At 44.4% G+C, this 27880-nt stretch overlaps 1 long non-coding RNA gene across 2 annotated transcripts in view; it reads left to right on the top strand.

Moving 5' to 3' along the window:
• Positions 1-24: 24 nt before the first annotated feature.
• LOC126489695 (uncharacterized) overlaps positions 25-27880 on the top strand; it is a 46774-nt gene continuing 18918 nt past the window's right edge. The window contains exons 1-4 of one of the 2 annotated variants that reach the window (XR_007588980.1): positions 25-582; positions 2465-2576; positions 19601-19852; positions 27179-27874. This is a non-coding gene — a long non-coding RNA (uncharacterized lncRNA). Of the gene's footprint in view, positions 583-2464; positions 2577-19600; positions 19853-27178; positions 27875-27880 lie in introns of those variants that run through there. The other variant, XR_007588981.1, reaches the window with a different exon arrangement.

Consider the following 27880-nt stretch of genomic DNA (forward strand, 5'->3'; position numbering starts at 1 on the left):
TGTGGTCCCTCCACCATTTTTGACTGTAGGCCTTTTCCTACGCTGGGAAGTTAGGATTTACTGTGGGTCCCAAGTTTGCGCCCCATCGGACTTACGTAGAAAATGAAGTAAACGTTAGAGAAAGAGAGTTTTTAGCCATAGAGTGTTAAAACATAAAAGCAAATATTTTTTTTTTTTCGAGACAGGGTATCTCTTGTAGCTTTGGAGCCTACCCTAAAACTAGCTCTTGTAGACCAGGCTGGCCTCGAACTCACAGAGATCCGCCTGCCTCTGCCTCCCGAGTGCTGGGCTTAAGGGCGTGCGCCACCACCGCCCGGCTTAATTTTTAAAATATATCCAAGTTGCTGGCTTTAACAGCATCTTTCCAGAAAATTGGCTTTTGAGATTATTTCGGACAGAAAATGAAATTGAATATTGGCGGAAAACGTTACTTCATTGAAGACTCATTTCTTACCTGAATACATTGTAAAAATATCAGACCACTGAAGAGCCTGAAGTAAAATTCTTGGTTGGATGTGTAGCTCAAGGGACCATTCCGTGCTCCTACGCAAAGGTTGGCATTCAACACCATTATCCACACAGGTAAGTTAAAGGCTGTCTCGCCTTGTAAAAAGAGCCAAGATATGAATGCCAGTATTGAAACTTTAGTGGTATCTTGCCAAGTCGGTCGTTGTGGTTCATAGAAGTCGCGGATGGGTAGGACTATCTGTCACTTCCCTCCCGTGTCAGCTTGTGCTAACACTTTCTGGTATTATGAAACCTATGCCACAGGAAGGAGGCTTTCAGGTTAGATCCAGCCGGACTCTTCCAAGTCCTGTTTGAAGGGTGTGCTGTCTTCAGCAATAGGCACTTGCCTTCAACCTCCGAGGGGCAACAAATAGCCTATAATTTTAGGAGTCACTTGGAGTACTCTAACCAACCATCCCAAAGGAGTTTTTTTTCATGCCCGGGACTGGAGCTTTTGTTAGACAGTCTATGGCTCCTGTGGGTAGCATTGTTGGTTCAAGTGGTGTAACTTCATCTAAGGGGTGTGTGTGTGTGTGTGTGTGTGTGTGTGTGTGTGTGTGTGTAACACACATTTGGGTATACAATTTGGGATATCCTTTGGCTTTCTCAAGCATCCTTGTTATTTGTCCCTCACTGTCCTGTATTGACCTCCCTCCCCCTCCCTAACTGTCCCCCTCCCCTTTACTCCCATTGGTCCTCCATATAATCTGCATTCCCCTCTCTAAGCTCCCACCCCCACATGGTCCTTTTATATATCCCTGGTTTCTGTGTTTACTCCAGATAAGGAGCACAGAACCACAGATGAAAGAGAAAATGCAGCATTTGTCTTTCTGGGTCTGGGTTACCTCACTCAATTTAATATTTTCTAGTTCATCTTGTTTATCTGTAACTTTCATGATTTCATTCTTCGTTATAGCTGCATAATATTCCATTGTGTATATTCTCCACATTTTAATTATCTATTCATCTGTTGAAGGGTAATTAGATTGTTTCCATCTCCTGGCAGGGAATATTGTCTACAGAATAGGTACTGAACTCTTTGGACATATGCCGAAGATTGGTGCAACTGAGTCATACAGTAAATTTGTTTTTGCTTTTTTGAGGAGTCTCCATACTGATTTGCAGAGTGGCTGCATCAGTTTATATTGACTGAGGTTTCTGTCCTACCCAGTCCTGCAGTCGTTCAGTCCCAAAGAAATCACACAGAGGTCTACATTAATTATAAACCGATTGGCCTAGTATCTCAGGCTTCTTATTAACTCTTATAACTTATATTAGCCCATAATTCTTGTCTGGGTTAGCCATGTGGCTTGGTACCTTTTTCAGCAAGGCAGTCACATCTTGCTTGCTCTGTGTCTGGCTTCCTCCCTGTCTGGGTGATGACTGCAGACTGAATCTTTCCTCTTCCCAGAATTTTTTCTTGCCCCACCTCTACTTCCTGCCTGGCTGCTGGCCAATCAGTGTTTTACTAAAATACAATTGACAGGGTACAGACCATTGTCCCACAGCAAGTGTACATTCCCAGCAGCAGTAAATGAGGGCTCCCCTCTCCCCACATCCTTGCCAGGAGTTGTTTGTTGTCAGTTATTTTGTTGACCACAGCTACTTTGACTGGGATAAGTTGAAATCTCAAAGCCATTAATATGAGAGGGAGTGGGGGCAGCATGGGAGGAGGTGAAGGGGGAGGACATGGGATGGGTCAAAAGGAAGAAAGGGAAAGAGGGAAGTGATATGATTAGATATGAAGTTACATTTTAAAATCTGAAAATCTAAAAAAAAATAAGTCATTCATATTAGTTACTTTTTCTATTGCTGTAATAAAACACCATGGCCAAAGGCAGCTTGTAAAAGAAAGGGTCTATTTTGGTTTATTATGGTGTCTGTTTTATTACAGTTTGTTTTGGTTTATTATAAAGGGCTTGTTTACATTTGGCTGATTATTTATGTATGGTTCTAGAGGGCTAGCGGCCATGATGAAAGAGTAGACGCAATAGGCTGCAGACCGCTGGAGCAGCACAGGAGCGCTCACCGCTGGAGCCACAAAAGGAAGCTGACAGAGCTAACTTGAGGTGGGGAATCTTTTGAAACCTCACAGCTTGCCCCCAAGTGATATACTTTTTCTAACAAGGCCATAACTCCTAACTTCACCACACAGCCACCAACCGTGGAACATGTATTCAAGTGTCCAAGGCTTATGGAAGACATTTTGTTCAATCCACCATACCATTCCCAAATAAAAAGTCTTTCAATGCATCTTTTTAAAAAAAAAAAATCCTTTAAGTAACTTAGTTTTAGTTTATCAAAAGATTACCATGGGAAAGAAATGTTTCTTCCTTCTATTAATATCAACTAGTAGTTAAGATCCTATAAAAGTCTGAAATTATTAAAAGGTCAGTTGCACACCCAAGGGGCTTTTCTTTGTTTTTAGTGAGTCATGCCCATCATTCTTATTAATAATGGTTTTATTTTATGAGGGATAATTTACATACCGTTCAGATGTACAGAAGTACAATTCAATGAAAGCTTCCTTATGTAACCACTCAGAACACAATAAAAGATGACTGTTGCCCCAGCATGTATTTTCCCCCTTTTTCTTAGTAACATATATTAAATTGTACAGAATAATGGGTAGATCTGGAGACATAACTCAGTTAGTCAAGTGCTTGCCTGGTGTGCAGAAAGCCCTGTATTCAATCAATCCCCAGCACCACATAGGGCCAGTCCTACAGTGCCTACTACAGTGCATGTCTTTTATAATAGCACTCAAGAGGCAAAGGCAGAAGGATCTCAAGTGAATCCTTGACTATTCTGTATTGTACGGAGTTGAAGGCCAGCCTGGAATACATGAAACTGTGTCTCAAAATTATAATAATGTTAAGGAGAATACTAATAACAATACCACATGTTTCATACATTGATCTAGTTTTCATGTTATTGGATAGAAAGCAAACATGCAAGATTGCCCAGCAAGACATTTGGTAGCTTTGTGTCTAAAATCTCTGTCAATCCATCATTACTTTGTATTAAAGATCTACAGAACTCATTGTGTGCAGATATAAACCCTAAGTATAATCTGCCTCAGTAGGACATCTCTGCCATCTTTGTGTGTGCATATGTCCTTCTAATTATGATCATTCAGCATATGTTAAGTATGCTTTCTGTCATCCTAGTGGGCATGCTTTTGTGTACACTAGCAAGTGGGAGGGGTGAAGAACAGGGTTTTATCCTGTTTGATTATAAAGTAAGAGATTATTATTAACTTAATGTCTCTCGCACTTAATTATAAGTCTTTCTGAGTATGCTGGATACAGTACTGGTAATAGTCTCCGTTCTTGAAACAACTTGAAATTAACACCAAAAAGAGCCAGGAAGCTAGGCTCAAATTAGCAAAAACCAACCAACCAAACAAACAGAAAAATAATCATTTGCAGTGGAAAGCCCGAAGAAGTGAAACTGGAAACCGTGTCATTGATACCATATCTTTTTAAACCTGTGTGCACATGTGGATATAAGCACAGAGGTTGGTTATAGTGTCTTCTTCTGTCATTCTCCCTTGGATTTTTGAAAGAGAAACTCATGGAGCTTGCTGGTTCAGCTAGAATCCAGAGGTGTCCATGTCCATCTCCCCACTACAGGAATTAAAGGCCTTTACTACAGGGCCTGGCTTTTACATGCATACTGGGGGTTGAACTCGTCTTCATGTATGTGGAGCAACACTATCCACTGCCCCATCCCTCTCTTCTCCATAAATAGATTTTATTTTTGGCCTTCAGTTTCCTTGCATATGAAACAAGGAAACTAACTGCATCATAAACTGTCCAGTCAGCTATCCCTAGTAGTCCAAGAGCTGATGGCAAATTAGAAATGGCATAAGGGCAAATTTCAGCCAATAAATCAATCATGCTATTGTCTTCAGTACAGACTTGATCTGCTCTGCCGTCAGCTGCAACCACGAAGACAGAGAGAAATGTAATTGGTGTTTCTCCCTGCCTTCCTAAGGACATGAGATCAATAAACAGAAGAGGCATCTTTCCTTGGTTATCTCCCACTCCTCCAGACTGCCCAGAGAGAGCAATCCGATCTTTTTTTTTTTTTTTTTGGTTTTTCGAGACAGGGTTTCTCTGTGGCTTTGGAGCCTGTCGTGGCACTAGCTCTGTAGACCAGGCTGGTCTCAAACTCACAGAGATCCGCCTGCCTCTGCCTCCCAAGTGCCCATAAGAAACTTGAGAAGTCGTACAGCTCGAGCCTGGCAGTGGTGGCGCACGCCTTTAATCCCAGCACTCGGGAGGCAAAGGCAGGAGGATCTCTGAGTTCAAGGCCAGCCTGGTCTACAAGAGCTAGTTCCAGGACAGGCACCAAAGCTACAGAGAAACCTTGTCTTGAAAACAAAACAAAACAAAACAAAAATGTCACGCAGCTCAGCTGATAGAAAGTTTGGCTGGCATGCACAAGCCCCGGGTTTAATCGCCAGCACTGCCAAAGAGAAAGGCATAAGTCCATCTGTGCATAATAAGTACATCTGTCTCTCAAAGTCCAGGTGAGCTTTGCCAACGGCTCCCCTGTGCTCTGACTCAAAATAAAGACAGGCATACAACCTGGTGAGAGAGTAGATCTGAGGGTCTCACATCTTCTCACTTCCTTGCTTTTCTTTCTATCTGTTGGCTTTTTGCCTTGGGCATAGGTGGGCCCAAGCTGGTTTTCTGGGCTAAGTAATTGTGGAGAGGCTACCTGGATTCCCAGCTGTCAGTATTTATGAGTCCCTGAGCTCTACGGCCTCTGTAGATTTCCCAGGTATGATCTTGACCCTCCCCTTGCTCATATAATCCCTCCTCCTTCTCTTCTGAACTTCCGTGGCTCGGCCTTATGCTTGGATGTGGATCTCTGAATCTGTTTCCATCAGTTATAGGGGATCCTTTTAATGAACAAAAAAAAAACAAAAGAAGCCAGGAAAGGATATTCAAAAAGAAGTCAGAAATAAAGGACTGAAATAGGCCCGAAGGGATACACCTGTAATCCCAGCCCTCTGAGGAAGGCGGAGGAAGGAGGCCCACAAGTTAAAGAGCCTGTGATGCATCACAAGACCCCATCATAAGGGGAGCAGGGTATGGTGATATTTCATTTGTGCTTTAACAAATAACTTGCCTGAAGATCAGAGTGCAGAGCTAGCAATACAGAGTTAGCCATGGAGGCCAGGCAGTGGTGGCACACACCTTTAATGCCAGCACTCAGGAGACAGAGACAGACGAATCTCTGTCTCTGTGAGTTAAAGGCCACCCTGGGCTACACAGGGTTGAATCAGTCTAAAAGAGAAAGAGTCAAAAGGTGGCGGCTCACACCTTTACTCCCGGTGCTAGGGAGGTGGAGATGGGTAGTGATGTGGCTAGGAGGAGAGAGGAAGCTCAGGATTCAGGGTGAGATTTCGTAGAGAAGGCATTCAGTTTGAGGACTTGTAAAAATGGGATATCATTCGGTCTAAGAATTTCATAGAGGTAAGAACTAGTGGCTGGCTGCTCTGCTTCTCTGATCTTTCAGCTTTCGCCCACTAGTATCTGACTCCTGGTTTTTATTATTAAGACCAATTAAAGCCAGGCGGTGGTGGCGCACGCCTTTAATCCCAGCACTCGGGAGGCAGAGGCAGGCGGATCTCTGTGAGTTCGAGACCAGCCTGGTCTACAAGAGCTAGTTCCAGGACAGGCTCCAAAACCATAGAGAAACCCTGTCTCGAAAAACCAAAAAAAAAAAAAGACCAATTAGAAATCAAGGGGTGGAGTGGGGGACTGACTTCAGAGGAAAAACTGGCAAATATGAAAACTGTGTGTGTGTTAATGTGTGAAATCTTTCCGTATGGAGGAGGTCCAATGCCAGAATTATTAGTTAGCACTCAATGCTAAACTAAAACCATGTATCTTTACATACATAGGAATGTGAAAGAGGAAGAGGTAAAAACTATGTGTATGTGGCTTAGATTGGACATAGTGCCCCAAAAGCTTACAATGGCAGGTAAATGGAATGATCTCTCTTTCGGTTTTGATTTAGAAAAGCAATTACGTCCTATGAACAGGAAAAGAGAGTTAAGAGACAATCAGTTCTCCAAAACCAACAGTAGTCAAGAGAAACACTAACAATTAGTTTCAAAACGTTATCTGGGACAGTGGGAAGGGAAGGGAAATTATATTTGGTTGAGTTGTAAAAATAGCAAATCGAAAAGCTTTGTGTATTTAGGAGCTCCAGTCCAGAACATTTGAGCAGACAAGAGCGGAATATGAAAAAGGGTGCTTTAAGGCATTGTGAGATACGCTCTGCACCATGGTCCTATTGATCATTCGCTCTTGCCCTTTAGTGAAATACAATAAATAGCTCCCTTCCCCTGCCTCCCCGGGCACTTCCCTGCCAGCCTCTCCCCGCATCCTTCCAACCCAACTGTAGAAATCATTACATGAAATCATGAAACGAAACTGGGCATTTTTTTCCTTTCTGCCTTCCAATGGGTCAATTTTAGAAAGGGCAAAACGGCAGCTGGCACTCTTCATTTTATAGTTCATGTAGTACAATGATCAAAGCCGAAATCTCTGAGAAGGCGAGAAGTCTAACATGCCCCTCTTTCCCACAGTTTTTCACCGGATTCTTTGATGAGCCTCCAGAAAGCCTCTCTGATGGGAAACCAGACTCGATGGAAATTTTTCCTGGCCCGTGTCCGCCTAGCTAGCCACCTGCTCTTCCCTGTGCTAATTTAGGACAAAGAGATGAGAAAACAGAACACCATGGCTGGGGGCCTTTAGAGTTCTGGGAAGGGGCTTTGGAAATAGCCATCCTTCCTTCACCAGCATGCCTCCGTGCGACCCTCATTGGTTAGAAATCCAAAATATCAGTGATATTTATTTAAAATGAGGAAGCTGGACTTGATAGCACTAACCTGTAGCCCCCTGTAGTCTCAGTCACTCGGAAGGATCCCTGAGCCCAGGAGTTAGAGACTAGCCTGTACATCATAGTAAGACCCGTTAGCGTTATCAGTATCTTGCTCCGGCTTGCCGTTGTCTACCACATCCTTGTGATCTTCGTCAAATGAATTCAGACAAGGCATACACAGTGTAGTGCAGAAGTCAGAGTTCATTACAGAGTATAGTGGTGGGCCTTCCGTGGATGAGAGTGGGTGACAGCCAAAGAAACCGTGGAAGGATTTTCACTGGGTATTCTAGTTAATTTTCTGTCTACTTGACACAAGCTAGAGTCACCTGGAAAGACGGAACCTCAATTGAGAAAATACTAGTGTAAAATTGGCCTTGTGAGTCTGGCGTGGTGGAGGATGCCTTTAATTCCAGCACTTGGGAGGCCGAGGCAAGCACATCTCTATAAGTTCAAGGGCAGCCTGGTCTATAGTCTACATAACAAGCTCCAGGCTACATGGCAAGATTCTGTCTTAAGACCAAAACAAAACACAAAAACAACAACAAAACAGTATTGGCCTGTTGGCAAGTCTGTCTGGTATTTTTTGATCAGTGATTGATGTGGGAGGGCCCAGCCCGGCCCACTGTGAGCAGTACCACCCCTAGGAAAGCGATCCTTGGTTATATAATTTAAAATTAAAGCAGATTGAATAAACTATGGAGGAAAAGCTAGTCAGCAAGCAGCATCTTTTATGGCCTCTCCTTCAGTTTCTATCTGCAGATTCCTTCCTCCTTGAGTTCTTGTCCTGGCTTCCCTCAGTGATAGACTGTGGCCTGGGAGTTGTACGATGAAATAAACCCTGTCCTCTCCAAGTTGCTATTAGTCATGGTGTTTATCACAGCAATAGAAAGCCAACTGGGACACAGCGACAGTAGACAATGTTATGTAGCACAAACTCTCATGGGTGAGATTTGTTAATGGCCAGAGAGACAAATGCGCCATTGTTCATTTTTCAGAAAGGCTTGCTCATATTTTCTCTTTCCTTCAATTTACACTATGTGTTTGGGTGCTTTGGTTGCATGTAAGGCTACACACCACATGCATGCCTGCTACCCTCAGAGGCTAGAAAGGAGTATCAGATCCCTTAGGATGAAATTACAGGTAGTTTTGAGCCACCATGAGGGTGCTAGGAATCAAACCTGGATCCTCTGGGTTAGGAGGATAATAAGCCAGTGCTCGAGCCATCTTTCCAGCCCTTCTAGTATTTTCTAAAGTTTCTTCTTCTTCTTCTTCTTCTTCTTCTTCTTCTTCTTCTTCTTCTTCTTCTTCTTCATCTTCATCTTCCTCTTCCTCTTCCTCCTTTTCCTCCTCCTCCTCATCTTATATTCTTCTTCATAATATTCATCCTCCTACTCCTCCTCCATTTCCTTCTTTTTTGTTTAGTTTTTGAGACAAGATTTCTTTGTGTAGCCTTCACTGTCATAGAATTAGGTCTGTATACTCAGATGGCCTCAAACTCATAGACTTTTGCCTGCCTCTGTCTTCTGAGTGCTGGGATTAAAAGGTGTGCACCACCACCATTTGGCTTCTAAGGTTTCCGAAACAGCCTCTTGAGGGACATTGTCTGGGTGATTGACAGCCCAATTTTAATTAACTCTTTCACTTATTTATTTATCTTGTTTGGATTAACTCTTGAGGGAGGGATTAATGTTGCCTCTCTGTTCTTTACCAGAATATCTGGTTAGATAATAACTATTATTTTTCAGTCTTCTAGCAATTTTACATAATGCTACATAATGCCATCATGAGACTATGCTATCCAACAAGCAGGGCACCACTTAACCAGGTCAGCACAATCCTCAGGATCTGGGACCTACCCACCTTCATCTCTGAAATCCAGTTCTCTAAGCACGTCTCCCTTCACGTGTTTGGACACAAGCACATCAGGTGCCCAATATTAGAGGCTCTTGAAGGTGTCTTCATCACAGACTGCCTCAAACATGCTGTGGGCCATGATGCCATCAAGTTCCTGGTGAGTGTGGATGAGGAGGATGTTTTGCTCAGCTGGTAGAAACTGTCAAGGAACTTGAAGCTGTGGACATTCCCCTGGCCTTTGTACCCTTCTCAGCTCTCTGGGAATTGTTCTCAACACCCAGCTCTGGTGTTTATATACTACACTGGGGTGTGTTCTTTATCCTTTCAAATGCACCAGTGTGGTCGTTTGTTTGCTTGCTTGCTTGCTTCTTTGTTTAAAGGAAAAGAGAAAGGAAAGTGAGAACCTTGCTCTCCTACACCCCCTCGCTCCCTCCTACTCTCTTTTCTCTGGATTTGACTTGTTTCTATCTAATGTGTTTAGAGCTTAGGGATTGAACAGACCTTTTGTTTCTTAGGAAGCATTTATTCACAAGAAAAAAAGCCAACATAATGAACCCTCCTCGCACAGAGGACTGAGTAGCGCTGATAACACAGTTCTACTGGGAAATTTTGTTTCCCTAGAATAGAGACAATAGAGGTTGCCAACTCATCTGACACTGTGTTCCCTCAGCGAGACCAGTGTGTGCTCTTGGGAGCCTTCGGATAACAGGGGAAGTTGGGCAGAAAGGGAAGGTTGAAGAGATGGCTGAAGGAGCAAAGTGCTTGCCACACAAGAAGAATACTGGAACCATGCAGCAAAAAAAGAAAAATCTTAGAGCTGTACCACATGTCTGTAGTCACAGTTCTGGGAAGGCAAAAGCAAGAGGATGCTCATGCCTTTGCTGTACATCCAATCTAGCCATGACATAATAGAAACTGTTTCAGTAAAATAAGTGAGTGATTGAGGAAGATACCTGATGGTACCAGATACTTCTGGTCTGAATACACAATAGCACATATGTACAATGCACCCCCTTACATACACACACACACACATACACGTGCATGCACACATGCACACTCACAAGCACATGTGTCTGCATGCGTGCTTGCACGAGAGAGAAAGAGGGAGACAGAGAGAGAGACTATGAGACGAAGGAGAAAGGATTCTAGTAGAAAGCTCCTAGCTTGCCCTGTCCTTGCTAAAGGGAGCCAGCAGCAACATGTCTCCGTAGAAGAAAGTGAACCAGGACAATGTCCTCTTGCTTTGACTTTCTTCCTTGGGTATTTCTTTTACTTTATCACAATTGGTTTGTAGAGACCTGACTCCCAGGAGCTGTGTTTATTCTGCATCTTAATCTGAGAGCTCAGCACAGTACCTGGCAAGGAATAGGCCTTTGGGAATGTTTGGTCAATTAACACTGAATGCCTACCATGATGGTTTCAATGAGAATAACCCATAGACTCATATGTTTGAATGCTTGGTGCCTTGATGTACTCTTCAGAAAGAATTAGAAGCTATGTCTTGGTCTCTCCATATTTAGCATCTATCCATCTATCTGTCTATCTATCTATCTATCTATTCATCTATCATCTATCTGTCTGTTTGCCTGTCTGTCTATCTATCTGTCTGCACCTGTGAATCAGGATGTAAAACTCTCAGCTTCTGTTCCAGTGCCATGCTTGCCTGTTTCTCACCATGATGATAATAGACTAACTCCCTGAAACCATAAGCAACTTCCCCAGTTAAGTGCTTTCTTTAGTATGAGCTGCCTTGGTCATGATGTGTCTTCCTTCATATTAATAGAACAGTAACTGAGACATTCATATCTTGATGTTTTAGCCTCTCATTTCCATTTGCACAGCTTCTTTCTGACCTGTCAGACCTCCAAGTGTAGGGTAAAAGGGACAACTGAGCAGGAAACCACCCAATCACTGAACTCCCTGACTCTGAACCCAGAGTCAGAGAAGGAAACACACCCTGTATTTGAGACCTGGGCCAGAGAGAGAAACCTCTTTATCCCTGAACCCAGGAATAAAGCCTTGTGCCCTGGCTCTGAAACTGGTGTTAAAGAAACACACTTTTCTCCAGAGCCAGAGGAGATTTCTACAGGGGGCTTCCCTTTAGCAGAGTGTTAGCAGAAGAAACATCTTGGGCCAGAGAAGAAACAGACAGTTCTGCTAGGATGCTCCTGTAAGGGCACAGAGCAGAATTCAACTGTAGCAGCTCTCAGGAAAAAAAAAGCAGAATTCCTATATCTGCTGGGAGACCATCCCCCACCGCACCCCAGCTTCAGGTATCCATAGTCAGGACACCTTTCCTCCAGGGCTGAGCTGTCCCATTGAAGCTCCAGCCTCCAGAGCTGTTCTATTGCGGCTCTAAGTATATCCTGGCTTCCCAATAAGTCAGGATATCCCAACACCACTACTATACCACATTCCCCTCCACCAAGCCTTTGCTTGTTTCGTGGCATTTGTGGGTCCTTCATTTAGAACTTCAAATTTTGAAACCTTTAAGGTTTTCCATTGTCTCTACACTGAAACATTCCAACCAGTTTCTAGGCAGCTCTCGTGTCCTGTCAGGAAGACAGACTGTGGAAACAAGAGTTTTCTAGCTCCAGGGTGTCACAGATAGCCGAGGCTTCCTTTTCCACCCCATGAACACTGTGACAGGACGCCACAGTGGGAATAGCAGAGGGCAGGACTTTTGACAGTCTTGTTACACACCCTTCCCTGGATACAGGCTGAAGTTAGCCCCATGAGCAGCTACTCATTTTAACTCTGGCCTTTCAAAGCTGACCTAGGTCTTGATGATAATGCTTTTCTTTTCAAGAAATGTCGGCCATGCCGACATTGGTGGGTGGTACTCTCTTAACAGGCAAACGAAAAGAGCAACCTGGCTATGCATCCCATTTCTGTCTTGTGCTGTGGGAGCCAGTCTTCTCTCTTTGTCTGTAGCTCAATGAAGACATTGGGCATACATTGGGAGAGCTCCTGGCCTCACCTAAAGTCAGCCAGTGTGCAAAACCTGCTGACCTTTCAGCAGGGATATTTGCATATTCACAAATTTCACTGTACAAGAAATTCCACAAATTACAGGCTATTCACTGTTCCTGCAGTGAGACACCACCCACTGTACCCTCAGTGATGTCCCGCCCATTGTACCAGCAGTGAGGCCCTGCCCACTGTTCCTGTACTGAGGCACGACCCTACTTACAGAAAGTCTGTCTTCAAGACAGGTCAAGGAGGCAAAGTGGAGGTAGAGAAGAAAACATGGGGTGACGGATGTCTGGGAGCTGTGAATAGTTGGTGTAGGTGATGGAGTCAGGAAACACAACTTTCTGCTTCTTTCCTCTCTACCATAGGCTGTAGCTTAAGCCAAGCAGTGAGCGGTAGCAAAGCACAGAGCCGGGGACACCGTAAAACTCAACCATCTTAGAGCCAGTGAAAGCTCTTCTTTGGTGCTGGGAGCCTTCCTAATGATCTCCAGCAGCTAAGGGAACATGAGAAACAAATGTGACTACATCAGAGGCTCCCCCAGAGGGCTCTTCCTCAGTACCAATGCCCCTTTCCTATTCCCAGACCAGCCACTGTCTGGAATAGCCATGGAAACAGGATGTAGGCCCTAGCAGGTTAAGCTTAGCCCACCTGTCAGTCTCTGGGGTGTAGAGAAGAGAAACCGTTTAGTCTTTTCCCACAGCCTCATGAATACCCCAATCGGAAGTTTGCACAGCAATAGAAGAAGCTCCAAGTCCAAGATGACAGGTTCAGTGTCTGGTGAGACCCCATCTTTATTTTCAAGATGGCATCTTTAATAATGTGTTTTCTTTTGGCAAAGACAGAAAAGCAGAAGAGGGTGGTTTCTAGTATCCTCTGGTCCCTGAATAAGGATACCAAGTCAACCTTTTGGGATTGTGACATAGCTAGTGGGAGAGCATCACTGGGATGGACCTTGAGGGTATATGGTGGTGACCTGAGTCTCTGTGCTTCCAGTTCTGCCAAGCTGTGCCCAAGCCCCACTCCAAGCTCCCACCAACACAGACCACGCTGCTCCATCTGCCTTGCCTTCACAGCCATGTTAGACTGTACCATCAAAAACTGAGGGTAGACGAGATATAAGACTGAACTAGAAGTTTAACTGCAGGTCACTGGGTGATGGTGGAGTGCATGCCTTTAATCCCAGCACTCACGAGGCAAAAGCAGACAGATCCCTGAGCCAGAGGCCCACCTGGTCTAGAGAGTGAGTTCCAAGACAGCCAAGACTACACAAAGAAACCCTGGACAAACAAAACAAAACAAAAATTCACTGGAGGCAGGACTGCATGATGCAGCTTCCATGAGGTTGTCCTTCATGATGAGCTGGAATCTTGTGTTGATGCAAATGCTTGGGGTTACCCACATTCCCGGAAGTAACACAAGGTGGTATACTCCATAAGTAACCTTCAAAAAACTCATTGGGAGCCGGGCGGTGGTGGCGCACGCCTTTAATCCCAGCCCTCGGGAGGCAGAGGCAGGTGGATCTCTGTGAGTTCGAGACCAGCCTGGTCTACAGAGCTAGTTCCAGGACAGGCTCCAAAGCCACAGAGAAACCCTGTCTCGAAAAACCAAAAAAAAAAAAACAAAAAAAACAAAACTCATTGGTTCACTAAGGTAGATTTGGGCGGCAGCATTTTTTTTTAATATTTATTTATTATGTATACAATATTCTGCCTGTGTGTATGCCTGCAGGCCAGAAGAGGGCACCAGACCTCATTACAGATGGTTGTGAGCCACCATGTGGTTGCTGGGAATTGAACTCAGGACCTCTGGAAGAGCAGGCAATGCTCTTAACCTCTGAGCCATCTCTCCAGCCCAGCAGCATTAATTTTATCTAATGATTAAATCATTAGTTTTATCTAATGCCTGAGGCAAATGGCAATTGCTAATGCATCCCCAGGAAAATTTACAAGTATAGAGGATGTATAGAATACATCTATGTCTTACATATATGTATATGTAGTAGAACAACAGTTACTGGAGGCTAGAATTGGGGTGGAGACAAAGGGGTGTTTTCATTTCATTGTGTTATAGCTAGAATGTTTGTGGTACCCCAGAATTCCTGTACTGAAACCTAACCCGTAATGTGATGGTCTAAAGGCATACAGTTCTTGGGAGGTAATTCAGCCATGAGCGCAGAATGCTCACGTATGGATTAGCATCTATTTTAGGTTTCTGGTACTTTCTGGTGCTGTAACAAAATGTCTGAGGTTAGGTAAGCTGTAAGGAAAACAGGTTTATCCAAAGTTAGGCAGCCATTATCGTCTAAGGTTCTGGTAAAGTTCTCATGATGCATTGCATCACGAGAGGAAACAGAAAAAGGAAGTAGGTACAAGCCATGCAAATGTGAGACAAACCAAGACTCACTAACCACGCGTATCTGTGAGAACTGAGTTAGGCCTGCAACACCCAGCCTATTCCTAGAAGAAGCTAGTCTCTTTATTAAAACATCCGTCCATTCATGAGCGAAGTGCCTTCACGCCTGAATGACTTCCCCATGACCCTGATCCTATGCCTTGGGGAACTAAAGCCAGGTAAATTTTGGTGGGGACAAACCATATTTGAATCCTAGTACTGTCGTTATAAACAAAGGTCTCATCTTCCTTAGCCCTTCCATTACTTGTGGATGAAATGAGAATATGGCTTTTAAAAAAATGTATTACTTTTAATTAATTATGTGTGTGTATACACACATGTTCATCCATGTGTGCTGAGGCATTAGTGCCTTTGAGATCAGAGGACAATTGGTGGGAATAGGTTCTCTCCTTCTACCATGTAGGTCCCAGATACTAAACTATCATCAGGCTTGGTGGCAGGCACCTTTGCCTATTGAGATGCCCCCTTGGCCTAGAATCTGAGAAAAAAAAAAACAACAACAGGAAGAGTTACAAATGCGCACAGCCTGTTAAAAGCCCGTTTCTAACTGATGTTTGAGGAGAGGTGCTTTAAGTGGATGTTTGAAGATGCTCAAGGAGATGCGTTCTTCACTGGGTGCGGAGGCTGCCTCTGGTAATGATGCCACTGGAGAATCTTCTCTTTGCTCCTTTGACTTTCTCAACCTCTAGTCGACTGCTCAGCTCCCTTCTTAGGCCAAGGTCTTGCCCTCTGACCATGACCCAGGCCTATGGGTAGCCAGCCTTCTACTACAAGGCTCTAGACAGTTAATAATGGCAAGAGACAGGAGAAGCAGATTCCCACCCTGCCTTTCTTCAACTGCCACACTGCTGATACGTCCCAGTACAAGAACTGAGAGCAACTTTAATATATCTTTAATATTCTCTGAAGCCTCGGAGAATACCCAGGGCTCTTTAAAGAGCATACACAGTGATGCCATTTCCTTACCAGGAGCGATGTGAAGTTAGAGCAGGGATCAGACATGCTAGTCACGGGGGTGGGACTGTCTCATGTTGCAGAGAGGGTCACGTGGAGAAGTTGTAGGACTTTGTGGCTCTTGGCAAAGCTTCCCAAAGTTTAGGATTTACTCAAAACTTATTATAATCTCAACAGCACAAAAGCTACCATTTCCTGGGACCCTGGGACTGAAGCTTGTGGAAAAGCTAGAGGATGAAGTCCGCTGATGGGAGCAAGAATGACCCTGTCTCAAACTCAAGCAAGGCAGAAGGAAAGAACTTGCTTCCAAAAAGTTGTCCTCTGAAGCCGGGCGGTGGTGGTGCACGCCTCTAATCCCAGCACTCGGGAGGCAGAGGCAAGCAGATCTCTGTGAGTTCGAGACCAGCCTGGTCTACAAGAGCTAGTTCCAGGACAGGCTCCAAAACCACAGAGAAACCCTGTATTGAAAAAAAAAAAAAGTTGTCCTCTGACCACCACACACGAACCATGGTTCATATGTTTCCCCTCAACTCTCTCTCTCTCTCTCTCTCTCTCTCTCTCTCTCTCTCTCTCTCTCTCTCTGTGTGTGTGTGTGTGTGTGTGTGTGTGCAAATTAGTTGTCCTCAGTCTCCCAATTCAAAGTGGCCTGTAATTCCTAAAGCAGACAAAGAATATATAGATACACCAAGTAGTTAAAATACTTTTTATTTTATGTCTATGTGTGTGTTTGTCTGAATGTATTTCACACTCCCATGAAGGCTATGAAAAGGCCTCCATGGAGATGGAGTTACAAACAGGCAACTGTGAGCATCTGATGTGGGTGCTAGAGACCCCAGTTTTCTGGAACAACAGAAAGAGCCCTTAACCACTGAGACATCTCTCTAGTGCCTCAAAATGGTTTTTCAAGTAAGTTATTTTTAGCTAGAACATTCTAATTTGGTTATGGTCATTCATCTGAAAATCCTCCCTTAGTACCCCCACTTAGAGGAAACAGCATGAGAGATGGAGAGTAAACCGGAATGAGGAGAAACCATGGTTGTTCATGCAGAATTTCCGGCCACAATTTTCCTTTCGCTTTTGGAAACTCTGAGTCTCTGTCCGGACTGCTGAAGTCCGTCTCTGCTGATGAAAGAGGGTATGCTAAAAAGGAGGGTCCAGGGAAGCCAAGGAAAACTTCCTTTTGTTCACTGAACTTAGGGCAGAACAGGGCAGTACAGCACGGAACAGACAGCACTCATAAGTGACAGCGGTGCCCTGTTGAAGGTCTGGGAACGCTGTTTTGTATTGCCAGGTGTACACTGCTTGACGTAATGCCCTTTGTCTGGAAACGTTGCTGCCTAATTTTCCGCCATCTAAAGCTTACTTGTGTCCCCCAGACAGCCAAGAGCCACACAACTGCTCAGTAGACAGAGGCTGGAGTGACCAGTGTCCAAGTTTGACTCCTATTGCTGTGATAAGAGCCATAACTAAAAGCAACTTGAGGAAGAAAGTTTATTTCTGCTTACATCTTATCATCATGAAGGGAAATCAGGGCAGGAATTCAAGGAACCTGGAGAAAGGAACTGATGCAGAGAACATGGAGGAATCCTGCCTGCTTACTGGATTGTTCTCCGTGGCTTTTTCAGCCTGCTTTCTCATACCTCCCAGGACTGCCTGCCTGCCCAGGGATTGCACTACCTGGAGTGGTCTGGACCACCCATATCAATCATTACCTAAGAGGGTGCCCTACAGGCTTGCCCGGGCTTGTCTGGTGGAGACAATTCTTCTTCTTCTTTTTTCTTTTTTCTTTTTTTTTTTTTCCGAGACAGGGTTTCTCTGTGGTTTTGGAGCCTGTCCTGAAACTAGCTCTTTTTTTTTTTTTAATATTTATTTATTTATTTATTATGTATACAATGTTGTGTCTGTGTGTATGCCTGCTGGCCAGAAGAGGGCACCAGACCTCATTACAGATGGTTGTGAGCCACCATGTGGTTGCTGGGAATTGAACTCAGGACCTTTGGAAGAGCAGACACTGCTCTTAACCTCTGAGCCATCTCTCCAGCCCCTGAAACTGGCTCTTGTAGACCAGGCTGGTCTCGAACTCACAGAGATCCGCCTGCCTCTGCCTCCCGAGTGCTGGGATTAAAGGCGTGCACCACCACTGCCCGGCTGGAGACAATTCTTCAAGTACAGTTCCCCTTTTCCAGATGACCCTAGCTTATGTCAAGTTGACAAGAATTAACCAACACAGAAGGTATGCTCTGCCACCCACAAGGACAGGCCCTATGGTCTTTTATATAGAGGAAAAGTGGTAACCGTGCCATCTCTACAGCAAAGCTAGCTGGTGTTGTGGAGTATTCCTTTACACTGTGTGAAGATGTGTCACTGGGATTGGTTTAATAAAGAGCTGAATGGCCAATAGCTAGGCCGAAGGTACAGGTGGGACTTCTGGAGACAGAGCGCTCTGGGAAGAAGAAAGGCCAGTGGCTAGCCGGAAGCAGAGAAAGACACCTAGACATGCAAGAAGAAGGGTAAAAGCCACGAGTCACATGTCAACATGTAGATGAATAGAAATGGGTTAATTTAAGTATTAAGAGCTAGTGGGATAAGCCTAAACTATAGGCCAAGCTTTCATAATTAATAATAAGTCTCCATGTTGGGTTTTTTTTTTTTTTTTTTGTGAGCTGCCAGTCCAAAGAAAAATCCATTTACACACAGGCTTTCAACACATGAGAATTATGCTGGGTCCAAGGTAGCAAAAACTCTTGGCTGAAGCAAGCAAAGGTCAAGACCAGCTGTGGATAGAAGGATTGCTAGATATCAGTTCTGGTCAGTTTTGTCCTGCTAGTCTATGCTGGATATCCCAATATGTATTTCTCCGGTATCTGCAGCCTACACCTGAAGACAGATTTGAACCAGAATCTCCAAGACCCCCTGCATGCGAGGCTGGTTTTCTCCAGGAAGTATTGAAGGATAGCAGACACATGCCCAAGATGGGGTTCACACAATCCCATAGAAAAGACATCAGTAGTTCTGACCTCCCTCATGGAGCTAATTGCTGATCAAGGAAGAGTGGCAAAGGAGAGGCCAGCTGATATATTTAAAAGCTACTTTCTCAGGCGCAAGAAGAAAGATATGGGTGATTTTCCTTTAAGATACAGGGCTGGCTTTTCATAGATGCACTAAAATGTCTCCTAAGACAAACAAAAGGCTTGACTCTGGCTACCACAGATAGTGCGCCTCTCCAGTGGTCCTGCCAAGGATGAGATGATACAGGGACAGGCCTGGCCCTTTGTGTTCTTTTTCAAGACAGCAGGCATCCATGGCTCTATGAGCAGAGAGCTGAAGATTCACTTGGGTCCTCCCAGGATGGAGAAGGGCTTGCTTTAGGCTGCCCCATGTGATCAGGGCTCCTCAGCCTCCTAATCTCGGCCTCCAGTAGCAACTGACTCCCATTTGTAGGACAGTTTATAGCCTTCGCTGGGTTTGACCCAAAGCACTATGCTAGGGTTGGGTGAAGGATTAGTGCCTTTCTGAGTGCCTTCACTCGGGTGAGTGTGAGTACCAGGAAACTCAGGGTTGCAACAGCTGCTGAATAGCAGGCCTTCCACCATGGGTATGAATATAAAAAAGGGTGTCACCACATGTCTGTGTCTTCATCAGTTTGCATTCAGACTCAGTTGTCAGTTAAAACATACCTGAGCAGGTTAGATTAGTTCTCAGTATGAAGGACAGTTTGTGTCCCTTTTTTTAAAAAAATATTTATTTATTTATTATGTATACACTGTTCTGTCTATGTGTGTGCCTGCAGGCCAGAAGAGGGCACCAGACCCCATTGCAGATGGTTGTGAGCCACCATGTGGTTGCTGGGAATTGAACTCAGGACCTTTGGAAGAGCAGGCAATGCTCTTAACCTCTGAGCCAACTCTCCAGCCCCTGTGTCCCTTTTTTTCTCTAGGAGACATCCTCTCCTGAGTGGCCCCTTTTAAGGACTTTCCATTTCTCCTAGCCTTCTCATCCTCTTGAGCAAACCGATGCTTGGCCAAGCTGGATATGGTGATGCCCTTCAGCAATCCCAGCACTCCAGAGACCAAGGGAGGATTACTGCGGGTTCAAACCCAGCCTGGGCTACATAATGAGACCACAGCTCAAAAACAAATAAAACTCCATGAAATCCCCTCCCACACACTGAAGTCACAGTTTAAAAAAAAAAGAAGCGAGTTCATCATTCATCGGCAGGGCCTCACTGACCGGTGCTATGGTAAGTAATCTTAGCTGTCCAACTGACTGGATTGAAATGCCTAGAAAATTGATAAATAATATTTCCACTTGTGTCTAGTAGGGTGTATGGCTCAGTGATCTGAATGCCTGGATGGGGTGGTCTTCCAAAGCCTGGGGAACCTGTGAAACAAAAAGAGGAGGAAGGGGACAGCTCATACATGTGCACCTGTGCTCAGCTCTTCCTGAGTGGGAAGTTTTTAGGGCTGCGATCACCCACAGACACCCTCCTCATGCTTCCCGAACCTTGCAGCATAGATTCACAGCAGTAACCCTTGGGAATTGCCAGGCTTTCCCTGTCAGATTAGAGTTGCATTATTTCCCCGTTTTTTCTGAGGCCTCCCCAGACTGCACACAACCACCGGGAGACCAGCCAGTGTCAGGTGAAAGAAGGCAACTAATAAATCGTGATCTACTTGTGAGCACACAGGAGGCACATGAAGAAATGGCTAGCTCTGTTCATTTTTATTTTTCATCCATTTGTTGTACTTACGAAACAACTTTCCTCTGTGCCTCTAGTGTTCTTGTGAAACCAGTTGGTTGGGCTTTTCTGTCCCTAAGATAGGTCCCTTTTGGGGGAGGGGGGTCTCCTGCCTGTGAGTGAAAGGGTCAACTCTCATAGGATGTCAGCTCAAATGGTTTTCCCTCAGCAACTTAGAGATTATAATATAATAGGTATTATGAATTACCAAAAGATAAAATGAAGCAAATTGAGCTTAAATATCTTTTATAAAGGCAAGCATGGTGGTGCACACCTTTAATCCCAGCACTCAGGAGGCAGAGGCCTGCGGCTCTCCTGAGTTCAAGGCCAGCCTGGTCTACAGAATGAATGTAACAAGTGCTACACAGAGAAACCCTGTTTCAGAAAAAACAAACTAACAAAGAACAAGATAAAGATTTAGTGTGTGTGTGTGTGTGTGTGTGTGTGTGTGTTTGTGTGTGTGTGTGTGCCTGTGGGGGGAGGGCAGTGCATAATCATAAGTGGAGGTACCAGAAAAGGCCAAGGCCAGAAGAGGGCTCACTCAGATCCGCTACAGCTAGAGTTAAGTAGATAGGGAGTTAAACAAGTTGTAAGCCACCAGATGGGAACACTGGGAACTGAGTTGGAGTCCTCGAGACCTCTTAAACAGAGTCTTCTCTCCAGCCTCCATCTTTAAAGATCTTCTGTAAACAGGACAAACTCTCCAGTGAGCTAAGCAGAACAGGAATAAGAAGAATAGAAACAGAGGATAAAACTTAGATTCCAAGGTCAGTTTTCTTTTAAGATTAAAGGAGAGGAGACTGTAAAACCGAGCTGATGGAGGACTGGTCTTTCAACTGTCAGTTTGCTCTTTTCTTGGACAATCAGATGGTTGTTTTACTCTCTCTCTCTCTCTCTCTCTCTCTCTCTCTCTCTCTCTCTCTCTGTGTGTGTGTGTGTTTATTGGAGATGTGGGTCCATCTTAAGACTCCATCCATTCTTGTTTTGTTTGTGTTCGTCTGACTTTGATGTGATGAGGATAGCACCTAGGGCCTTGCACATGCTAGACAGGTTAGGACAGGTTGATTTACTCTGTCTAGCTCAGGGCTGGAGCTCAGTTCAAACCACTGGTCTCCTATACAGCTTACTTAATAGAATTCAAGAGTGCATTCCACACATGCTAATTGAGTCTTTCTCATGTCCAGCATTATGACAGGCTCAGGAGACAGTAAGACAGTAATTATAGACACTAACTTATCTGTGGGTTACTGCATCAGCAACTTGGAGTGGGATACACAGAAACTGCACCTTCTTTCCTGATATGGGAGAGGTTTGATGTGGGATTCCCCTCTGTATGCTGTGAATACCATTGGTTAATAAAGAAAACTGTCTTGGGTCTGCACAGGGAGTAGAGGTAGGCAGGGAAAACTAAACTGAATGCTGGAAAAAAGGAGGCAGAGTCAGAGAGAAGCCATGTAGCCCCGCTGCCTGAGACAGACACTGAAACTTTGCCCGTAAGCCTCTGCCACGTGGCAATACACAGATTAATAGAAATGGGTTAAATTAATAAGTAAGAGCTAGCCAATTAGAAACTAGAGCTAATGGGCCAAGCAGTGATTTCAGTAATATAGTTTCTGTGTGATTATTTAGGCTCTGGGCAGCTGGGACGAACAAGCAGCCTCATTAAACAGAGGTTCCTTACATCATAGGATTGTCTGTATTCTGGCACCCAGGCCCTTCTTGACTTAGTTGAGTCACTGCATGTAACAAGTAAACATATCCTAAAACAATCAACATAGGAAACACTGTTAGTCACTATTGTGGCCTGGGGCTCACTGCACTGTCTGCACGGTGATTCTACTGTGGTTTGGTCTCTTCCCTTTGAATATGGATATGACTGCCACGATCAATCCAGAGGACATGCAGGGTTGCAATCTACCTTCTTTGAGATCTCCTTCATCAGCCTTTATCAGCACCTTCTCCTAACCTAACTCATGACTTGGACAAATGAACTCATTGCTTATTTAAAGACTTTCTTTTGTTAGTGTCGGAGAAGTGACTCAGTGCTTAAGAGTTTGGACCTCAGTTCAGTCCCAGCATCCACATCAGGCAGCTGACAACCTGGCTGAAGCTCCAGCTCCTGGGGGCTTTCGGGACTGGGTGTCTGACAACTCTGGACTCCTTTGGCCACTAGTATTCATGTGTATATGCCTATATACAGATACATTCACATACACACATTAAAATTCAACCCACACCTTTTTTTAAAAACAGATTTATTTCTTATGTATACAACATTCTGCCTCCATGTATGCCCACACGCCAGAAGAGGGCGCCAGATCTCTTTACAGATGGTTGTGAGCCACCATGTGGTTGCTGGGAATTGAACTCAGAACCTCTGGAAGAGCAGCCAGTGAGTGCTCTTAACCACTGAGCCATCTCTCCAGCCCTCAACCCACATCTTTAAAACATTTTAAAATTACATTTATTTTACTTACTGCAGGGGCGTTCAATGTTCACATGTGTGTGCCAAAGTACATGTGTGGGAGTCGGAAGACAACCCAGAGAAGCCAGAACTCTCCTTCCTGCCATGTGGGTCTGAGGGAATCCAGCTCAGGCTGCCAGGCTTGGCAGCAGGTGTTACTGGCAGAGCCATCTTGATGGTTCAAGTTAGTTGCTTCTGCTCCTGCTAGTAAAAGACCTGGATAAATCCAGAGCCCTCTAGCAGGAAGAGAAAAGCCAAAAATCTAGGATTAGCTGGTTCAGTGACTTGTTTCCAGAACTAGCTGAAGATAAAGTTAGGTTATAATCTTGAGAAACAGGGAGTTGCCCCTTTGTGATCATTTTCGGAATTTTCCAATGATGCCCTCCCTGCACCCTTTGGATTACTGGGTTGTGGTTTCTTCCCTTAAATACCCCTTCTCCCAGCTACTCGGGGTCGAACTCCTCCCCTGCCTGGGTTATCAGTCTCAGCCCCAGTGCACTGGTACCTGTCAAATAAACCTCGTGTGATTGCAGCAAGGATGGTCTCTCGTGAGTTACTGAGGGGGTCGTGTTATCCCGAGACTTGAGAGTCTCCCCACAACTGGGGTCTTTCACTCAACTTGCCATCCTAGACAGCAAGTAGTCTTTCCACAAAGACTTCAAGTTGTCTCCCTGGTTTTAGACTGCTCTAACTGGGGTCCATATGAAGGGGAGGATGGGGTGGGTGTTTCCAGTTCAGTGTCTGCCGCCACCCCGGCTCTAAATTCTTCCTCTGAGAAAATCCTTCTCCTGCTAATAAGATCTCTGTACTTAATTCTTAGTGAACAGAGAAAGCAAAAGCATGGGCTCTAAAGATGGCTTTGAGAAAAGAGAGGGGAGGGTAGAAGAGGAGAAAGGAGGGGAGGGGAGAAAAGGAGGGGGGGAGGAGCTGGATGGACAAGTGAGAACTCCACTTTTCCCGTTTCCATTCGGCTTCAGTTTTGCTCACAAAGGCTGGTCCACAGCTCCCCATCGTACTGCCTGATGTACCCTGGCCCTTCTCCGAAAGATTGGATCCACTTTCCCACATGCTGCTCCTACTGCTGCAGGTTCTAAAGGAAAGGATCATGGAAACTGAAAACTTGGTTTGTTAAGATCAGCACTACATTTCACAGGGCTCCCATGATCCTCATCCAACTTCCTGGTTCACCCTGAGAACCTGCTTCTGTTCACTGTTATGCCCAGATCACGGAGTCCCCCCCAAACCAACTAGGAGACCGAGTTCTGCAGGTGAAAGCAAAGAGCCTTTATTCTTACACAAGTTTGCAAACTCCAACTCTCTGTGTGTCTAACTTATTGGAGTGATAGGAGAACCCAGAGCTTAGTTAGGGTTGGGTTTTTGTAGTAGCAAAGGATTTCTAAGGTTCAGGACCCCTGATTGGCTGATTTTTATCTAAGGGAGTGTCCTGGTGAAAAGCGAAGGGTGAGTGTCGGCAGGTGATCCTATCTACAACAGTTGGAATGTTAGGAATTTTCTTTAGACAGCCTGTTCCTGGGTGGTGCCTGGGTGGTCTCAGGTTTGTGGTCTTTATCAGAACCAGGTATTGCCTCAGGGTAAACTACTGAGACTCAGGCCTCTCTTGAGCTCCTCCTGGCTGGGTCCCACATTCACTGAACTTGAACCCTCCCTTCCTGGTCCAAGCAGATGCTGTCCACCTCCACACCTCTTCTGCTTTCTCACCCAACCTCGGGCTTCTGTGAGGCCCCCACACCTGCCATCTTCTCAGCCACACACTGCAGCTCAGGCACAGGAGATGCAGCCTGAATCCAATTACCTCAGGAGCCCTCATCTCCACTTCCGCACTCCTCACCCACTTCATCCCTCCCTCTAAGCCTCCTTGGGTTACTTTCTACGGCAACTTTCAAATTTATTTTATTTTAGTATTGATTTTCTTTGTTTGTTTGTTGAGAACTGCCTAGCCCGGAATTCACTGTGTAACAGAGGCGGACCTTAAGCTCCTGGTCCTTCTGTGTCCTAAGTGCTGGGATTGAGGTAACTAGAAAACAGGATTTTTAGTTTAGGGAAACATCAAGGGAAAATCACAGGAAGTATGACTTGCCTTTTATTTGGGCTCACAAGTAGTGAGCTCTCACCCCACATTTGGGTCAATGTAACCCCAGAGAAATTCTCACTTGGGAGAGATCCAAAGGCCTTGACCTCCAGGGATGGAAGGTTCAGCTGGGATGGCCAAACAGATCAGCTTTAGATCTAAGATACCTGGTCCACTGACAGTCATGATCTTGCTGCTATTAGTGTAAGACTTTAAGACAATCCTCAAGCCATTTTTGACAATTCTGAATCCTCTCAGCCTCTGTGCCATAGTGCTTCCCCTCCTCCCCTGGGAACCAAAGACCTAACAGCTACACTAGCACGTACTCAGTTCCTGAACAATTACCCATATACGTAAGCTTTGGTTCGGTCCCCTGGGAAAAGGGGTCAAAATGACCTCTTACCTCATCTGATCTGGCAACAGCTCTCCAGTCAATTATTGGTAATAGCCCTTTCAAATAAGCCAATCAGAATAGTCAAAGAACAACCCCCCTTGCTTCTGTGGCCCCTTTAAAAGTAGACTGTACCCGCTATTCGAGGTCCCTCGGCTTCCCGAATGCTGGGGGACCCTGTCATGACAGAATTAATAAAATCCTCATGCTTTTGCATCGGCTGTAGTGTGTGAGATGGTCTCTGAGGGAGACTCCTTCACGGTGTTTGGACGCTAGAGTCCAACATTAGCACTGGAAAGCAAATGAGTTTTTTACCTCTCTCCAAACCAAGGCTGAGGTGAAAGTGACCAGGTGACAAAGGTGAATTGATCTGATGGGACAGAACTACTTGGGGAGATGGGTAAAACCTGGCAGGGGACACTTCAGTTGTGTACTGATTTGAGAAAGTGACTCCCAGCAGGGACAGCTAAAGTGAAAAAGAGAAAAGAGAGAGGGGAGGAGAAAAAAGATAAGAATGAGGAAGTGGGAGAGGAGGAAGCTAAGAATAAAAGCTAAAATTGCCCAAGTCACTAAATTCTGTATTTCCTCTTCTTTGAAGTTTTTTTCTGTTTTGTTTTGGATTGTTTTCTTTCTTTCATCTTCTTTTTGATGGGGGGTTGGTTTCTTTTGATTTTTTTTTTCTTTTTTAAGACAGGGTTTCTATGTTTGTAGCCCTAACTGTCCTGGAACAACTGGCTCTGTAGACCCAGGTTGGCCTTGAACTCACAGAGACCCGCCAGCCTCTTCCTCCCAAATCCTGGGATTAAGGGAGTGCCTCACCGCCTCCTGGCTCTTTCTTTTCTTTTTTAAATATGTGTTTGATGTTGACTTTGTTTTTGAGACAGGGACTTAATATAGCCCTGACTGGTCTAGGTCTCTGTGTAAACCAAGCTGTCCTTAAATTTACAGGAATATGCCTTCCTCTTCCTCTTGAGTGCTGGGACTGAGGGCTTATACCATCAAGCCTGACCCTTTTTTGTTTTGTTTGTTTTTAGTATTTTAATATTTAGTTTTTATTTGTGAGTGCATGCAGCTGCCTGTGGAAACCAGAAGATGGCATCAGATGCCCCTGGAGCTGGGGGCCACCCCTCAGAGTAGGTAGTGGTAACCAAACTTGGGTGTTCTGCAAGGACAGCAAGTACTCTTAACCTCTGTGCCATCTGTGACCACAAGACAGAACTTACAGCTATTTCACATGCCCTTTATATGAACAAGGGCTGCTATTTGGTTTTGAAATAGTTGCTAGAACCAAACCTCTCCCCTACATGGCTTTCCTCCCCTTTCTCCATAGCTTTTCAGGTCTATGGTGGTGACATCTGTCACAATTCATGCTGTGCACTGAATTTTTTCATATTAACATTACAATGGGAGATTTCTTATACAAATCTGAATTTCTAGCTTTTTGAAAGAAATAATTCATATGTTTTTCTTTTTTTAATTCTTAAAGAATTTTAATGTATTTTGAACATATTTATTTCAGTGGTCTTCAGATTCTGTAGTTAGATGCTTTTATTCTCCTGGAAAGACAAAAACAAAACCCTACCCTAACCCTAACTTTGGGGAGTTTTCCTTCTTGGCAGGTAATATCTGATCAAATGAAAGGCATTTGTCAGTCTTATAAGTCAGTGTAGATTGAATGGTCATATCATTTGATGAACTATTGCCTGTCCTAGTCAAGAGGTCTTTTCTTTTCTTTTTTTAAATGTGTAGCTTAGGCTGGCCTCGAACTCGTGATCCTCCTGCCTCTGCCTCCTTCAGCAAATCCTACTGGCGTGCGCCACCACAACCAGCAAGAGGTCTTTTCTATATGAATCTAATGTTTATCACTTTTGATGGTGTCCATAGGTTTTCTTCTCCTGTGGGAACAAAGTGAAACTTCTTTCCAACCTAGCACACATCCTGGTTTCCATTCTGAGGTCAACACATCTTTAAAGTATATAGACTGATTTAATTCAGCAGTTTTTTCTATCGTCCAATGTCTCTCTGCCACTGTTGTTCCTTTCTCATAAGTTTTTAAAATTGTAAAGTTAATAAAGCATTGTGCAATCTCTCTCTGGGGGTCTTTATTACCCCTTTCTGTTTGTTCAGCACATATTTTAATGCATGATTAGATCTTTCTATAACTGCTTGTCCTGTAAGATTGTGTGGTGTACCTGTAATTTGCTTTTTGTTGTAATATGCAAAAAAATTGTTTCATTCTACTAGAGACATATGCTGGAGCATTGTCAGTTTTAATTTGTACAGGTATTTCTGTAATGGCCATAACTTCTAATAAATGTGTAATTGCAGAATCCGCCTTTTCAGAACTTAAAGCAGTTGCCCACTGAAATCCTGAATATGTATCTGTGGTGTGGTACACATAATTTAATCTTCCAGACTCCACAAAATGAAATACATTCAATTGCCAAATTTCAATTCTTTGGGTGCCTTTGGGGTTACTTACTGCAGGTAATGGAGTTGTTTATACAAATAAAAAATAGCTTTCTTGGCTTGTGGCCATGTGATAGAAAAATCTTTAAATCTTTGCTATTAATATGGTGTTTTTTT

The sequence above is a fragment of the Alexandromys fortis genome, unplaced genomic scaffold (genome assembly GCF_014885135.2).
Source record: "Alexandromys fortis isolate MF-2015 unplaced genomic scaffold, M_Fortis_MF-2015_v1.1 scaffold_207, whole genome shotgun sequence".
Taxonomy (NCBI): Eukaryota; Metazoa; Chordata; class Mammalia; order Rodentia; family Cricetidae; genus Alexandromys; species Alexandromys fortis.